The 14446-nt window shown below is 37.0% G+C and overlaps 1 pseudogene; it reads right to left on the bottom strand.

Moving 5' to 3' along the window:
- Window positions 1-8264: 8264 nt before the first annotated feature.
- LOC118050556 (beta-glucosidase 12-like) lies at window positions 8265-11963 on the bottom strand (annotated as a pseudogene).
- Window positions 11964-14446: the final 2483 nt, after the last annotated feature.

The raw sequence follows: 14446 nt of genomic DNA, 5'->3' as shown, positions 1-14446 counted from the left end.
CCTCAGAGAGATATATCAGGAGACAAGCAACTCGGTGGGAGAGTTGAGTGGTTGGACTTGTTGGCTATTTAGGGTTGATGTATTCCAAAGGTAAAAACATCCAAGAATCAGTGTGATACAAACACAAATCAAAAATAAGAACAGTGGCTAAAAGTAAATCGGAGCTGATAATTTAATAACAAAAAGTAGCAAGGCCAGAGACACCTAATCAGCATACTCTTGCTGTTACCGAGCACAAAATCTGACAGTATAAGAAAGGAAATCAACATTGCAAGGAATAATCTAAAGCTGTTCACAAACCAAGCAAAAGTTTTCTTTTCTCTATAAATTAATTTAAGAAATGATAAGAAAAATGAATTGTGTATGCATCATTACAGCTAGTAATATTATATCGCCAATGTGGTGATTGCCTAGCATATGTATTAAAATCCATAGAATTTGCTATAATTCCTATAATATGCCTTCTGTGCACACAAATCATTGATGATCAAAAGGCATCTATAAAATCGGAGCTATGATTCTCAAATCTGAAAAAAAGCAGAAGAAGGTTGTCATCGGCCTGTGTTGAGTATCCTGCATATTTGCTTGGAAACAAATAAAGGCAACTAGTGCAATGTGTATAAGAGCTACCGATAACGGAAGCGGAAGGACTGGACAGATATCTAAAAGCACTTACGGGTGAAAGCAAATATAAATGCCGAGACAACAGATATCAGGAGTGTAAACTTTAATTCTTAATAAAAATTTAATCAATTGATACACAGATCATTTTTATGTTAATTGAAACCGAACTAGAGCTTTTCATGTATACGGTAATGATATAAGCAGCCACAAAAAGGGGAGGGGAAGATGGTAAGAAAAATACAAAAGAAAGAAAGGGGCGAGGGGGATGTGTGTTCAAACCTTGACCCATATTGAGAGGCCTCTGGCCCTTTCGCTTGTCTGGGTGACTGGCGTGGGCGACTCGTTATGAAATAAGTAAGAATAAGAATGTCATTGCTACATATTCCTATGGTCCACGATGTAGATGCTTAGTGTGGCAGCCTAAGCCATGGCGAAGTAGAAAATCTCAAAACTCTGCATAAGTAAAGTGCATTCACCGGTCGGATTTAGGGAGATTTCAACTGTTGATTCTGCCCATCTATCAAGCTTATCTGTCGTCGGAGTTTTTGCCTATATGAGCTTGCACCTAACACATTGAATCCAAACTGTCAAAGAATAGCTTTACAGTTTTCCCATGCAAAATGTGACTCATGGGAATTAGTGAATTAAAAAACACGCTGGCTAAAATGCTTAAAGAACATAGAATTCCAACAGCTCTTAAATGTTCAAACATAAAATAACCCATCCATCAATGATGGAAAAAGTTGGGGTTCAATCAATTCCAATTTATTTTTTCAATTCAATTTTAAATAAACAAAAAAGGACAGCAGTTCAGCACAATCTGAATAAGAAATTGTTAGAGTAAGAAAGCAATGGATGGCAAGAAATATTCTCTATATGTTTGCTTCAAGGACTAAGTTTCTGATCCGCAGAAAAAAGGTTATTAATTAGCTTAGTGAAAATTGTCTGTGACTGAGAAACTATAGAGGTTATCAAAAATAAATTTACTATTGCTCGCCAACTACTTAGAAGTTCAGGAAATTGTTAGACTTCTAAGATAACCATATATCTGAATTATGCTTTCTTTTCCCCACTAATTCCCAGCTCCTACAAGATCAAAATTTCCATGAGGTATTGATGTACCGGGAGTTCAATGTATTTACTCTGTAGTAGAGAGAGCCATTATTTCGCAGGAAATTAGTGCCCTTGTACTGTTTTTTTTTTTTTTTTTCAATTCCTACTATCCCAGCCAGCCCTGACGTTTTTTTACAAGTTCAAATCCTTCAAACAAGCTAGTCCATTACTATGGCATGTCTTTTACTCCAAGCCACTGTTGAACAAGCATCAAAAGGAAGTGATACTTCGCAAATATCACCACCAAGCGTACATTTTTTAATTCATCGACATAACAGCCCGGAAGCTAGTTCACATACCCCTGCTTGCTTTATTATATTCTATGCTTTCCTCTAATTATTTTTTGTCTATAAGAAAAGAGAGAAAGAAAGAAATTCTTTTCTGACCTGCTGACGAGCTGGCGGCAAAGCTGTAAGTAGCTCGTACTGGCTTCAGAAGAAATATAAACACAGGGAGATAGAGGATGATCTTTAGTGTCACCCCAACCTCTTCCTTTTACTTGTATCTTCAACTGGCCACTGTAAGAAAACAGAAAGTTAATTTATTCATCCAAAGCAAGGTGAAGAGCATTTACTGGTCAGTAAGACAGCTAAAATAAGACCAGGAGGAGGCAAAAGTAAAACCAGCAGGTAATCTGGGCAAGTTTACGGATTGTTCTGGATGGGGCTCTGTATGCGAGCTAAGAAACCTTCTGAAGGCTCAGGGAATAGTAAATCTCATCGTATGATTCTACAACAACTGGTTCTTCTTCATTGACAAGGAGCCAGATTCATCTTCTGGGGTACAACTTCAAGTGATGATATCTGTAAAAACCTTAAGGCCTTCAACAATGCAATTCTAAAATTTGAAACCAATTTTAAACTTTTCATTATATTAGAAAGCACAATATTTTTTGGTTCTAACTGACTAGAATTCATTCAATTGAATCACCGACCACAATACACTGTTCATACCACATATTTCCCACTCTCAGCAGCGCAATCACAGTCATTAAACTGGAAATCAAGTTCAGTTTAAGATGTTCGGATCAACACTATTTTGATTATTCCCAAACACGTGATTGGACAAAGGAACATTTGGTTTAAGCTACATGACACTAATACCTTGCAGCTGATCAATCGACCATGTCCAAGGAGACAAACACAAGTACACACTTTCGTTCTAAATTCCCACATTTCAATCTGAACTGCGATTGGTCGAGAAACTCCCATATCTTTTGACATGTAACTGAGCAATCTCCACCTCATATGGCAATGGTCCTCCTCTCTCTCTCTCTCTACACACAACACACACACACATAAATTATGCTATGGTGAAAAAGGGAGGTGCCAAATATGAAGCTGAGTGGGAGTTAATTTACATTATATATGGGCTCTATCATAACATTTCCCATAATTTTTACAGCAGTTCATTTTTAGATTGTATGTCGCTGGACTGGTGCGGAGCTGGCAAGGTAAAACTGACTGGTCTAACGGCGCGTTAGGACAGAAGTGCCAGGAAAATGTCGGCAAGAAGATACGAGTTACCAATGACACACAGAAATTCTTGTTACAAAATCAATCTGGCCAGGTCACTAGGTTCTGAAAACATTTTTACACAGAAATCAGAACCACATAATAGAAGACGAAGGAACTCACAAGTTCAAAGGCTTATCACAAGACATCACTGTGGAAATACAGAGTAATGGCAATCTCAATTCACCCCCGAGCCTGCTTCTGATAACTCAAAAGGTGGTGGCCTCGATGACTCTTGTAGGATTATTGAAGCTAGAATGAAGCTGAAAAAACAGCTCGTTTTATTACTACACACAGATCCTCATTTGGTGCACCACGTACATATACAGTGCCACTTATGAGATTGATACCTGATTAACAGAATATTGAAATCATGATCAAGCACACAACAGACAAAGAATGGGCCATTATCCGGAAGAGTTATTTAACAACTTACTCGTTTGCCTTTTTGCCAAGCCAGAATGCTATGTTGCCGTAAGGACTATTGGAAGGCTAATCTCAACATCTTTGAGCTTCTTATTCAAAATCTGTGCCAGACCCATGTACGATAACACAAAGAAAGTAACAGAACTACACAGCAATGGCCTCATGATTCCTAGTTTATTATTGGGTCAAGTATAATGATTTAAACAACACGATCAAGCATGCACTCAAAACCAAATACATTAACATAAACCACCCAAAATTCACGACCATCGACACAACACCCAATTGAGATAAAAGTTAAAACAACAAAGTTTAATAGCAGGCTGGGATAAAAAAACAGCCTTTGGTTTCTTTATTAGTAAGATCATGTTAAGTTTAAGAGGAATAAGCAACCTGTCATATCACTATTAGCAATAAAATCTGACACTAACATCTCCTATCAACACTCAACCAGTCATAGAAAACAGAGCTTTTGACAGGGTTCCAAAAGAACCTGCTTTCTAAGAAAACAAATTGATTGCACGCTTTCTAGGAATCTATTAATAAATGTATAAGACTGGGAAACCAAAAGAATACACAGGATGCGTCAATTGTACTACAATCAAACCCAGATCGTAGCCAAAATTACTCACGAGCTAAATAGTAAACACGAGCAGCAGATCACAAAGACAGGAGTTACAAGAATTTGGTTAAGTTGAAAAAGTACAGTTGAAGAACAAACAATTTTGAGCTTTTTTTTTTCGCAACAAACTGCAATAAAATTGTACAACCTAACAAATCCTTTCCACACTAAAAAAAAAACCAATCATATTAGAGTGACTAGAAAACACGCGAGAGCACTTTTATGGTGATTGTAAATTAATGAAGAGGGTTTCAATGTTTAGGCATCGCTTTCATAAAAACAAGTTTTACCTTTCTGGGCTCAATTAGGCAGTTTAACGGATCCACTATGTATGCAGTAATATAACTTGGATAGGCTGTATCAAAGAAGAGTCAGAGATAATTAAAACAAAAAAAAAAAAATCAGATTCGATCATGATGATGGAAGGCTATAGAGCCCGCGTAATTAAGCATGCATATCAGAAAAGATCAAATCTTTGTCAAGATTTGGGGGGAGGGATTAGGGCTTGAAAAACTCAGCATCAGAGATCCAGGGATTCATGAGCACGAATGGAGATAGTGGCGAGGAGTAGAGGCTGGCGGATCATAGTGCGGAAAAACATGGTTTCATTGAATCGAAGAGTCAGTGGTTGTAGAGTCCAAAAATAGGAGTGAATTTGGGAGACATAAGACAGAGAAAAAGTAGTTGGTAAGCCAGATGACAGCTTAGTAGTAGTGTACTAGGTTGGTATTGATCAGTCTGAGGGGAATTGAGTTAGCGAAGGCAGAAGGCGGGAACGAGAGAGGTCGAGAGCGATCGGAGAATCAGTTAGCGGTTGGGGTTATTGCTCATAGATGAATTAAAACATAAGATTCTATAATTTGATAACTGACGATGTGTGGTGATGACAGGTACATCGACTGCTTTTCTGTAGTGCAATGGCGACGCATGATTTAGCTGTGTCACTCTGATCATCAGAAGAAAAGATGAGTAAGGAATATGGTTATAGCTGAACAACTATAGTTTCAAAGACAGGAATGATCTTGGACCGTTCTTTTTATGATGACGATGAACTGTTTGTCATGCCCCTTTAACACCACCTTCTTGTTACTTAATTTCACTACATTGGTGTTGTTGGTTCAATAAAATTAGGTGTTTTGTTTTCGGCTCAGTTACAAGTGATCGATTGGTTGAAGAAATAAGATTGCCTAACTGCAGGTTTTAATTATAAATCTATTCCAGGCAAATCAGATGGAAAAGTATGATGTTAATGAGGGGTAATTTGTCATTATCAAGGAGACATTATTAAGTAAGTTACTAACGAGCCCTTCTTCTAAAGTCGTGGCAAAGTTTGATCTGGTGGTTTTTACAACTGTATGTTAATGTAGTGTATCTGATTCTTAAGTCAATGTTGGCTTGTTGGAATCGGGGAGACAAAAATGAGGAGGATTTGTTTCCAAACCTGAACATAATTTTTGAAGGCATGGTGACATCATAAACTAATTTAATAAAATTAATTTTCTATATGTCTAACTCTAATCAAATTTATAGGCATAGTAATTGATTTGAACAAATATTATTACTAATATTATCTTAATCTAATCTTATTTTACGTGTATTTTTTTTAATTAGTGTGGGTTGTCCGGACTAACTTGTAATATACTTCGATTAATTCAAACATGCCATTATAAGTTAAAGATCATGCAAGTCTCCAATGGCTTCTGATTGATCTATAAGGTACTACAAACTGGTGACCTCTAAGAAACAGAACTTACAACATCATCAAAGTTGAGCTACACTTGCCGAGAATCATCGTTATCAACAATTACCATTCTGAAAAAATGGAAGAGAAAGTATATGAGATTAATTATTTCAAAAATAATGAGATAAAATAATGGTATAATCATGAGAGGAATATCTTGCGTATTAAATGAGAATTGATTCATTAAAGAGTGGTGTTTCGAAGATTATTAAAATGTTGAGATTTTCCAAGATAAAATTATTCTCAGATAAATGGATTGGGAATTAGTATAGATTTGGATATTAGAAATGATGAAAAAAATATATATTGTAGAGATTTATACTTTTATATTTATGTAGTAAATATGATTTTTTTATGCATTTTTTGTTTTTGGTCCATGGAATTATTAAACTTGTCGTTGTTATTATTTCTTACTATATGTGTATATGTCTAATTATATTAATTTTTTGTCAGGTCTCATAGGTCATGGTCATGAGTGATTTAGTTTTAGTTATTTTTTGGTATTTTGGCCATGTAATTATTTTGAAAATTAAGAGACTTATCTCCATAAACTTGAAATGTAATTATTCAAACCAAGCTAAAAGTATTTTTTTTTTTTGGAGGATGTATGACTTTGATATAATTTTGTAACTAAGGTATCTAATTTAAGCCACGGTGCATATTTATAGTAGAATAGTGAATCCTTCACTTAAGTTACATTATATGGTGTTATTATGCACAATATAGTTTATATGATATTATGTAACAATCTAATTATGCATTGTTGTTTTATGAACTTGAAATTGTATGATGTTATTGAATAAGATGTGTTGTGTTGATGATGACGAGTTGGATTTAGATCTAGGATGATTGGATCAAGTTGTGAAATGAAATTGGAAATATAATATGATTTTTTCGATAACTGGGGACCTTCTGATATAGAGGAGACTCCGCTGAAAATCTTGGTACAAATTTCAGTGGAACTTGTATAAAAAAAAATACATTGAAAATTTCCAATGTATCACCAAAAAGAATGTAGAAAATTAGGGTTTTTACACTTTAATTCACTTGAGTCAACCCGCCAAATCCATCGGTAGTTTATTTCAAAACTCGTGACATGGGCTGCTTGACTAAAAGCATCAAATATAAAAAATCACGAAACTCAGTTCTTAACAAACAAAATATTGAAGGGTAAAGCTAAAAAAAAGTTAGCCATACAAAAGGATCCAAAACAATAAAGAGTAATTAAAAGCCGAAAAAAGGGTGCGGGCCCACCTAGGTTAACTGACAAAACCCACGAGTTAAGTCATGAGATCAGGATAATCCCAGTAGAAAAAAAACACAAAGAAAAACCATGAAGTCTATTTCATAAAAAAATAACAAATGTCGAGTAATGGGATAAAAAAAATATAAGTTAAAAAAGCAATGTCAACTCGTGACCATGTTATTTGATCAAAAGTATTATGGAAAGAGATTTTTTATATATATAAATACCTTATATATGTTTATTTATTATGTGTAGTATATTCTACTCTTTGTGTGTGTGCATAAACTAAAAATATAAATACAAAAAGTATGGTTGCTCTTATGGTCCAGCACCATTACAATTCATATGAAATCAATCTCTGAATTAACTTAACTAGAAGTACCAAACCTAAAAAACCACAAAGCCCAATTAAATTTTAATAAATCAAAATTAAAAAACAAAAGGAAAGAGGACCAAGATTGAGAAACAAAAATTAATAAATTTAAATTAAAAGATAAAACAAAAACCTACAACAAAATTACAAATAAAAAAAACGTTGACAGTCACTCAAATAACAGCAACTCAGATATTACCCCAGAAATCTTTAAATGAGTAGTACGAATGTGAAGAGAGAAACGAAAATAAAATAAAATGCTGTGAGCGATAATCCATCTAGAAACAACTAACACGTGTAATACCTTGACAAAAAAGCCGCCGCGGGGAATCCAATGAGATGGAGAGAAATGAGGTTCTTAACCGGCAAATTCGGGCCACTTTAGCACTATAAGCGCCAAAATTGCTTACACCCCCTGATCCCCTTGAATTTAAGGATTATTTCAAAGAGACCCTACATTTTGCATCCTCAGGAATTAATTAAGTTCCATGGGTATTATCTATTTATTTTTCACTTGGTCTTGATAAATTTCAGTCTGACAATGCATTCCTCGAATTCTAGTGAAAAGGTTAATGCATGGATAGAAGTATCCTTCAAAATATTACTGGAAAAAGAAATTGCGCGGAGCAAGTTATTATTTAATATCGAATTCGATTAATAACCAATCAATACACGTAAACAATAAAAAAATAAAAAATACAAATAAATGTTATTATGACAGCAAGAACAGCATCCTAGACGAAAATGTGAGAATTCGAAGACAAAGATCCACAGATGTCCGTAAACATGGAATAGAATTTATCAGACGTGGAAACCTAACTTGCTGCAACAAAGTATGACTCCAGCGTTTGGAAGGTCTTGATCATACGAAAAGGGCTCCTGCATTGTTAATAAAATTATTAGTTTGTTAAGCATGAAAAATGAATACAATAAAATTAGTATTTATGGAAGATGATATACAATAATACCTTATATATTTCGTGCCATTGTTTATTCAATTCTCGACTTCTTACGGCTACGAGCCGATCCCTCCTCCACTCGAGATTTTGATTCTCTGTTATTGCAATCATTTGTGCTATGAGAAATGTTGAGAGATTTTTCTGATAATAATAAGAGGAGATGAAAAGAGTCCTCACATGTTATCGTTGAGTTTAGTACTTTCGTCCTTCTTCAGAAATTGCTTCAAACCACTTCACAGAATTTTTGGCATATCATCGTTTCAAGTTGTTTTCGTAGTCAATGTAGAAGAGACCAAACCTTGAACCATAGCCGGATCCCCATTCAAAATCATCCAAGAATGACCAAGCAAAAAACCCCTTGACATCGACACCATGGTCACTGCAAAAGTCAAGCTTTTAGAGCAGAACAGACTGAGAAAGAAATTCCTTTTATTTGAAAAAGGAAGCGAGAACATGAATTTGGAAAGCACAAACTCACTTGATAGATTTCAGAACATTGTGGAAAATGTCTTTATAATATTGCTCTCTTATGGGATCATTCAGGGCTTCCTCTAGTGACGAGGAACTCACGTCATCAACTCCTAATAAAAAAAAAACCAACAAATCAGTAAATCAGAAGCTTCTTGACAGCTATAACCATAAAACACATGAGGGCTGTTAGCTCTGTTCTTACCATTTTCAGTGATATATATTGTTGGATTTTCATACGCGTCCTTTACGTAATTCAAAAAGATGACGAATACCTTCGGGATAAATATAAAGCCAACTTGAACCCGCCTGCGAATTTGATTTATATATCTCAATACCAAGGGGAAAAGAGAAAGATTCTACACATCAATTACTAATTTGTTGAAACAAGAATGAAGAATCACATTCACCTGTGGGCCTATTGGTATTCCATTTCTCTCCCCTGTAAAATAACATCAACACAAGTGAGAAAGCGTAGAATTTTAGACCTTGTATTCTTCTTATTCTGAGAGGTTTTTTTTTTTTTTTTTTTTTTTTTATCATTTAATTAACAAGTAAATAAATTCACCTGGCCAGTTTAACACGAGCATCTTCCATGAACCCAATATTTTTATAGTTAACATCCTCAACGTTCTGAGCATAATATGTAGTGTAGTAATTGATCCCGATGAAGTCATAAGATCCTCTCAGCATCTTGGATTCCTCCTCACTGAATCTAGGCAATCTTCCTCCGACGTAGTCGTGCATATTCTGTGGATACTCACCTTTAGTTAGAGGATCCATGTACCTGCCAAAGACATACAAGGATACACTAGATTAACCGGCGATCCTGGTTTCTTCTCCATAGAATTTAAGAATCCTAATTAATGTTTCAAATTATTATATATCCAAATCAGCTAGCAAAATGCTTACCATCCAAGCATAAAATCAAGGCTTCGTTTAGTTGCCATCCGATCACTTTCACTAGTTGAGTAAGGTTCAAACCAATGAGAGACGAGGGTTATCCCAATTTTTCCTCCTTGACGCGTCTGACGAGATTTTGTCAATGATAAAATTAGCACAGTCACACTGAAAACTTTGGTGAAACATGTTTATGAACGAACCACAAATTAAATTATAGCTTTAGCTTTTGCAAACCTGATACTTTTCCTTGTATACTTTCACAGCCGTTGCATGAGCAAGCAATAGATGATGGGTTACAATGTAAACCTCGGTGGCACCAGAGATTTTGGGCTGGCCTGGATAATTCTCCAAAGTTGAAATTCTGCCGGGTGCCATGCTGCCCGTGTCATAACCATTGACGCTAAAACATAAAAGGCTCATTTAAAGTGATCCAGTGCTTCACTCGGTCTCCAAATCTTTGAAAGCAAAGCTCCACAAAGTCTCGGAAATCGTTTCTATACGAGTTTTGAAATGATTAGATTCAAGCATGGAGGATTTAAATTAAAGTGGGATGTTTATATAATATGAATATAAAAAACGATTACTTACAAAATATCAGGGCTCAAGAAACCACCATATTTGTCCTCAATTGCTTGTGGAGTGTCCCAATGAAAGAGAGTTACATAAGGCTGTATACCTGTACATTTCAGAGCAAAAATAATATGAGAAAACTAAAGTGTGAAACGTTTTGTATGAAAGTTTGGAAAATGCTTTTCAAATCTTCGAAATTCAAGCAAAGTAAGATTGCCCCTGCATTTACCATGGCCACTTCAAGATGCTTATTTAGTCGGTAACATTATTATGAAACACAGTGATCGAGGAAAAGGAAAGGGTTATAAACCATTTTTTATGAGCTCATCGATGAGATTGTTGTAAACTGGATCCCTTCTTCGTTTATTCCAGCACTTAGTCTGCCATCTGATGAATTCAATTCGATGATTGAAAAGTCAAAGTAAGGAAAAATGTGGGACTTCGAATGTCAAGTCGCGTCCCATCCTGGTGAATTAAAAAGGAACGAGAAGTAGGGTAAAAACAAAAAGAACACACTTACGTGGTAATACCCTAGACCAAGAAATAGAGAATCTGAAAGCATCCATTCCCATTCCCTCATTCTTTTGCACATCTTCCTGTTAACATTTTGTGTGTAAAATATATCAACAAGTGTAATGGTGATCAGATCGACAAGAGGCAACCAAAAGAAAAATAAGATGAACATCGTACCTTGTAGCGATTATAGAAATCAACTGCCACCTTTGCATTGCTATGGTCGCTTATCCTCTCTGCAATTTTTCAGAATCTGTTCTTAAATTCCTTTGAATATATATTATTTGATAAAAATCATATTTTACATCTTTAATTTGCACGCACTTTCGCCCCCTAACCCCAAAAAGTCACCTTCTTTCTTTCCCTTTCCTCTCTTCTTTTGGATTTAATAGACAAAATACACTATGGTTTTAGGCAGGCCATCAACATGCTGGCAGGTGACTCCTTGAGAGATTTATATTCGTTGTTTTAGTTAGGAAAGCATTGTAACGAACTCCTGCATTGAATAAAGAGATACCTGGATGCTCCTCGATGAAGGTGTCCCATATATTCGGCCCTTTACCTCTCCTGTTTGTTTCACCTTCAAACTGCATATAATTTAAACGTTATCAGAGAGCAATCAATTGAGGCGTTTCTCTCTTCGACCAGAGTACTTGAAGCAATGTTTGTACCTGGTAAGCTGATGAAGAAGATCCAAAAAGGAAACCATCTGGGAAAGAATTACGACTCAACTTGGCAATACTTCCCATGATATACACTAAGTCTTTGTTGAACAGCCTTGCAGAAGAGCAATAAGAGCTTGAGCAGAGCTAAAGAGTGTTGGGTGATCAGAATAAAGAATGTATAGTGAGATAGCAGTGAAAAAATAAATAAATGAACGTATGAAGTATGGATTTTGTAAGAACATCGACATGCCAGAGCCTATTTATAGGCATCATTTTGAAAGGTTATTCTCAACAACCAAGAAGGATAATTGTGGTCAATTATTACTGTTTGTTTCGATTGACCGATCAATGAAAATTCAATTTGGAACTTCTAATTGGATAAGGATATTTGTCATTTGAGGAATTCATTGTGTTGAAACAAGCACCAAACTTAAGATTCCGTGCTCTAAATTGCACCGTGAAGCCTAGCAATTGTGCTGGAAGCATGCAGAGAAAATTCAGCAACCGGATCGTCAACATAAGAATTTTCAACGACTTTAATTTTCTTGTCTGATGGCAATGAAGCCAAGCGAAAGTTGACGGGTTTCCAGCCCAAGAAGAGTTTTTAAATGGCATGTGGACCTTTCGCATTCAGACATGAAGTATATTCTGAGCTAGAAATTTTGCATGAAACAATTTTAAATTCTTTACGCTGAATTAGCCAAGTCAAGCACAATACATGATCTTTAACCAAAAGCCCAGGAGAGTAACCAATTACGATCAATCTCTAAGATGACATTTCTTCAATCCCAAACTGACAACCCATCTCCAAATCGTGCAAGCAATGCTTTGAAACGATCAACTAGTCATCAACCTGGAATTCATTTGCTTTGAAGCCATCAACTAGTCATCAGCCTGGAATTCAATTTTACAACTGTCTGGAATTTATTTTCCAAGAAAGTTTATCCTCGCGGAAACTTCAACTTGATTAGGAGAAACAAACTGCGTTTCGCTTCTATCGGAATTATTCAAGCATCCTCTTCAAGCCTCCAACGAATTCCTTAACAATTAGCGGTATTAGATTACCATTTTTATCATACTATCTATCCCCCATTATCTAGGCACGGTTAAACACAGAATACAAATCACACCACAGTGTTGCTACCCAATTTTTGACCCATGTTTTTTTTATATATTTTCAAAAAATCCAAAAATAGAGAAAAACAAAGAAAATCCAAAAAATATGTTTTTTAATATATTTTCGTCATTTTAGCATTTTCAACGTCGTCTAAAAAGAATTTAATTTTTCAAAGGATTTTCAAACGCGTTCGACTTTTCACGCGTCGTTTTTAAAATCATTGATTTTCCTCATCGAGTCGACGTTGATATTGCTCGTTTTCAAAAAATACAAAAAAACAAGAAAAATCAAATTTTACAAAAAAAGAAAGTTAAGGGACCAATTTTGAAAACTTGGCAATATTTTTTGCCTATAAATACTGGTTTCCAACACTTACAATAGGGGGGGGGCAATTTTGATATTTTGAAGAGAAAAATACAAAAAGAAAAAACCCTAAACCTATCTTCTCCCCCATTTTTTCTCAAGCCGGCGGCGCCTCCCCTACTGGTTTTGAATTTTTATTCCCCGGGGTCCTTGGATTTTCCTCTCCCAGAACCAGAGAGCCAAGGACCCCCACCATTTCTCATCCCCCTCTCGGCTGTTTCTCCCTTTCTTCTCCTTCGGCGACTCATCCTTCAGAAACCAGAGCCGGCTTATTCCTCCCTTTCCACTTTCAAAAGCAGCAGCCCCCAGTCGGTTTGAATTTTTTCTTCAACCCGACAGCCCCTTCTTCATCTCAGAACCACAAAACCCTCATCTTTCCCCCGCAGACCAGTGAGCCGACCACTTATTTTTTTCCCTTGGCTTTGCTAAACAAACAGGAGAGCATCGGAATGATCTCTCTCTCTCGGCCATGATTTCCATCGTTTCCAACCGCCCATCATTTGGGCAAACCAGCGGCGTCTCCGCAGACCCAGCTCCTTCTCCCAGCGGCGGCCGAACAGCAGCGCCGGGGCAACATTCTCCTCCTCCTCCGGACCATTTTCGTCGCTCCTCCAAGCCATCAACAGCATCTTCTTCTCCCTCAGCAGACGGCCACCAGCAACGGCGAAGCAACACCGACAGAGCAGCTGCTTCCCTATCTTCCCCGATCTCTTCCTCTCCATCAACACCGGAGATTCCTCCAGTAGCAGCCGACACACGGCGCCCACAGGCCCACCTCCAGAACTGCCCCGCAGTGGCCACCGCAGCAGCGCCCACAGAGTCGTCCCCGTCATCACCAGAACCACAGACCGGCCTTCTCCGGTGATATCTCCACAACAGCTCCAGCTCCTCCCCTAGCGGCACAACAAAACCGCAGATCGGTTCCCTTCGACTTCGGTCTCCATCATCAGCCAGCCACCGCAGCCTTCCCATCAGCAACGGCTGTTTCCCCTTCGGTTTCCTCTCCCAGCGGCGGCCGAACAGCAGCGCCGGGGCAACACTCTCGTCGCTCCTCGAAACCACCACCACCGCTGCCTCCTAACAGCCCTCCTCTTCAACACCGCCAGACCGGCCACCTGCTGAAGAAGGAAAGAACAGACGCACGAAGAACAAAGAAGACAGAAAAGAATAGATCTAAAAAAGGGGAAAATCAGCACAGATCTAGACATAAAATGGAATAAAATCAACTG

The sequence above is a fragment of the Populus alba genome, chromosome 7 (assembly GCF_005239225.2).
Source record: "Populus alba chromosome 7, ASM523922v2, whole genome shotgun sequence".
NCBI classification, from domain to species: Eukaryota; Viridiplantae; Streptophyta; class Magnoliopsida; order Malpighiales; family Salicaceae; genus Populus; species Populus alba.
This window is presented reverse-complemented; position numbering and strand designations above follow the sequence as displayed.